The following is a 4,127-nucleotide window of genomic DNA, read 5'->3' on the forward strand; positions in this document are numbered from 1 at the left end:
TTTCTTATTGAAATTATAATTATGTGGGGGAAAACATAAAACGGATATAAATGAGGAGAATTCATAATGTATTCCACAAAAAAGACTTGTATAAATAGCAGTAAGTAGCTGTTAGACCTTTTTAAGTCTCTTTAATTGGCTTGCGCTTATTTAATTAGGAGTACTCAACTATTGTAAGTACAGGGGGATAGGCTGGCAATTTAGCTTGTGAGTTTAATAGGAATGAGAGTAGCTATGTATTGTTATATAGTAGGAGTAATTATTAGAGTAAATAGTCATGAAGTTTCAATTTTTTTAATTTATCCCATGAAGACACAACAGCAAGTTGAAATAAATAGAGCAAACAATAATGAAAATAAAAAAATATATATATGTTTGTGTTAAAATGACAACACCTCTTAAATGACACTGTGACACCACGTATCCTGCAATATTATAAACGATACACTGCAATAGTATAAACGATATTGTTGGTCGAGAAAAAATTGCTGGCTAGCGTTTTGGATATTGCTGGCCGAGAAATTTACCCTCGAATATTTTTTTTTATTGCCACATGGCAACTGATTATTCGTTCACATGTATAAATAATTGGCTAGGAATGGTGGTATGATGTTACTTTAAAAGATGCACGTACCCATATATATATATATATATTAGTCCTACTATGTTGACAAAGTATTCTGTAATTTTATAGTCTGCATTATTGATGTTGCAAAGACTAACAATCCCCAAAGTCAGCTTCCTTAGCAATAGAAGTTAATTGCAGCACTTACTACTCTCTATTATTCAGTGTTTGATGGATGAAGAGTACGAAGAACGTGAAGGTATGCCGTCAGTCCAAAGAGGTGGAAATGGGTTGGACTCGTATTCTTCAATAACAGGATTTGGGTGAAGCAGCTTTGGCATATGTGGAATTAGAAAAGGGATGGGTTTTGTATGAGGAATCATTAGGCCAACACAAAATCACAACTCTTCTCAAACACTTCGTATCGCCGTCGAGTTGGTTATCATTAGATACAGTTTTGGGGAGTAGTGAAAGTGGAGGGGGCCATCAATTCATGGCGTGATTTTGATGATGGTACGCATCACTATCTTCAATTTTGTGAATTTCACAAGCCTCAAATAGATCTTATTAGTTGGCATTCAACTTTATGTGGTCTAACTATATCTGAAAATTCGTTAGCACACTATGTCCGGAGGGCTATGTTGTCCCATTGCATTGCACTTGCTCATCAAAGCAATAGCAATAACTTGTGCTATGTCATTCAATTTTTTCTTCGACCAAAGTATACACGAGATGATGATTCTCTACACTTGCTCTTGAGGATATTGGAGATAAATCTCAAGAGTGTAAGTGTGATGTTTGTATCTGGGAAACAACTTGTAGAGGAATATGCAAGGCGTGATGCAATAGAATGCGATTCAATTGATAGTTTAAGCTTGATGATGATGTCTTCCAAGCAAAACGTTTTGGAGTTGGACATGACAACATATTTGAAGACGGTTGACTCGTGTTGCCTAAAACCTTATTCCATGGGTGCGGACAAAGGATGGGTTTTTCGCTTCCCAGCTAGACAAAGTGTATGTGAAAAACACGTGAAAAGTAACTCATCATTGATCAAGGAGAAGATGGAAAGTTTCATGAAGAAAATAGCAACAAAAAATTGGAAACACAATAAATGGATAGTCCAATTTTGGGGCAAAATAGGTGCTATTTAGAAACTTCATATCAACCTTATGCTATTGGTTGTCTTGCAAAGGGTATAACTGCTTTTAGAAAACAATGTTCAACACATTACTATTTTGTGGACGACCAAGCCAAACAAGATGAGCTCGGACCCCCCGGACGTGTCTTTATATTCGAACACCCTGAAATCAGCCCTGACCTCTTGTACTATGCCATAGAAGAATTTTCAGTAAAAAAACTTTGCAATGCTTTGTTGTAATCGTGGATACTTGGTTTTACCTGTATTTGATGATGAAGAAGACACAGGAAGTCAGAAGCTAGTGAGTGTTCTAGATTTCCTAGGATTTTCTTATCCTGGCCTTCGAAGCTTTGGAAAACAACTGAAGGTACGTACTACCTCTTGCCACTTTTGACTTGTCACTCTATAAAACATTGTTGTAAAAAAACAGTGTCAACTTCATTGCAGGCAGCAACACTGGGCTCACCTCACGTAGACTTCCACCCAAGATTCTTAGCAAATGAACCTGTCAATGTATGCTTTTGACACAATTTTAGATTCATAATTGTATCAATAAATTACTATGTTCTATTTTCCACAGATTGTCAATTGCAGGAAAAAAGCTTTGAAAGAAATCCGCAATGCCCTTAAATTAATTTAAAAAATTCCCCATTTTGGATCCCTACCGGAGAATGTGTTAGTACTACTAATGCTAACAGGTGTTGCATGGAGCTGGCATTGTCTACAAAGTATTACTGGATTCATGTTCAAGCCCGAAAAGGGATTATTGGGATGGTATTGGCATCGGAAGACAAATCATGTTTTTGTTCAAATTTAAGTGAATTTAGCATAGTCGACCAACCTCTGTCACACTATGACATGAGCGATCGACATGATTCTTGTTTTGCAATTTGTTTGCAAAGTTCACATACTGGTAACCTTGTTTATGTTGTGGAGCTCTTTCTCTACCAAGGTCCTACAATATATAAGTATGTTGGATCCTTCTTGAGCCTTCTTCTATTGGCAATACTAGAGCATCAATTAAGGTCATTTAAGATGGCATGCGGGAAGCAAATAGGAGAGGAATTGGTGGTCGAAGTTATTGAATTTTCTGATGCAAACAAACTTGATTCAGAGCCTCCATCTGGGTATCCAGTCATATTTAAAAGTGTGCAGTACAATCAAAAGGAGTCCCATCACATTGAAGTACAACAGCAAAATGAGTATCATCATAAAGAAGAAGAACAACACGCAGATGAATGCAATGAAGAAGAACAACAAATGGTGTACCATCATTCCAAAGGAGAACAACACGCAGAAGAATGCACTGTTGCTGCTATACATTCCAATACATGAGAAAGAGAGAGGAGAAAAAACTCCCTTAATCTTACTGCTGAGGTTCTCGAATCACATTTTGGGAAGAAGCTAAAGGATGTTGCAAAAGAGCTCTGTGGTGAGTGTACACTATGGTTCAATTATGTCTTAAATGAAATGTATATTATGTACTGACATGAATGAGAATTAACTTTTTCTTGTAGTTGGAAGGTCAACAATAAAGCGTACATGCAGGGAACATGGCATTCGAAGGTGGCCAAACAGAAAAGAACACAAGAATAATCCATCCATTTTTGAAGAAGAAAGTGCTGCAAATTCAGAGCATGATATGTTGCAATCAACCGACAACCTTCATCCATTGGATATTGTGACACAAATAAACACAGGAAGTGCAGACAAGGTGATTGTAAAGGTGAAGTATAACGAAGATTTCATAAAATTTGAGTTGTCTCTACCATTACTAGGATTGGCGACGAGTCTAAATCAAGTTGAAATACATGGATGAAGATGGTGATGAGATCTTATTAACCAGAGAAGCTGATCTGCAACTTTGTCCAAAGACTCGAACAGCAACAGGCGAGCGACTCATCCGACTGTTGGTTCGATGACAAGATTAGCTCCACTTTTTTCGTTCAATTGATTTCTAGACAAACGCCTTTGCAATTGCTTGAAATTCTGGACTGAAAATTGGCTTACTGCAAATTTCGACCCTAGAATTGCTAATAATACTTTGTATGGTCACTTTTATTTTGTGATTGGAATCAATTTTACTTGAGCAAAATACTTCATAATGAGAAATGAAATGTCCGACAGTTTGAACTTTCAACAATTCTATTCCATGAGAAGATCATATAATTGTTGATGTTTAGCATGTAGATGAATGATTACTATTATGCTTCTGTAGGATTTGTAATCGACTGAACAAGAATTACTAGTATTTGTTAAGTGTTCAACAAGGTACAGCTACAGTTCAACAATGTTAAAGAGTATGATTAATAAATTAATAAATTACAATACTGTATCAATTGAATTAATTAAAAAAGTAGGTATTTATAATTTAATCCCTGAAAGTGGTAAAACTTAATAGGAATTATCTTGTACGCGAAC

At 36.1% G+C, this 4,127-nt stretch overlaps 1 long non-coding RNA gene across 1 annotated transcript; it reads left to right on the forward strand.

Annotated features, from left to right (window-relative positions):
* The first annotated feature begins 462 nt into the window (after positions 1-462).
* LOC121760045 lies at positions 463-3,761 on the forward strand. Its single transcript, XR_006041815.1, has 3 exons — positions 463-2,073; positions 2,154-3,138; positions 3,224-3,761. It is a non-coding gene; the product is annotated as an uncharacterized LOC121760045 (long non-coding RNA).
* The last annotated feature ends 366 nt before the right edge of the window (positions 3,762-4,127 follow it).

Source organism: Salvia splendens, chromosome 2, assembly GCF_004379255.2.
Source record: "Salvia splendens isolate huo1 chromosome 2, SspV2, whole genome shotgun sequence".
Taxonomy (NCBI): domain Eukaryota; kingdom Viridiplantae; phylum Streptophyta; class Magnoliopsida; order Lamiales; family Lamiaceae; genus Salvia; species Salvia splendens.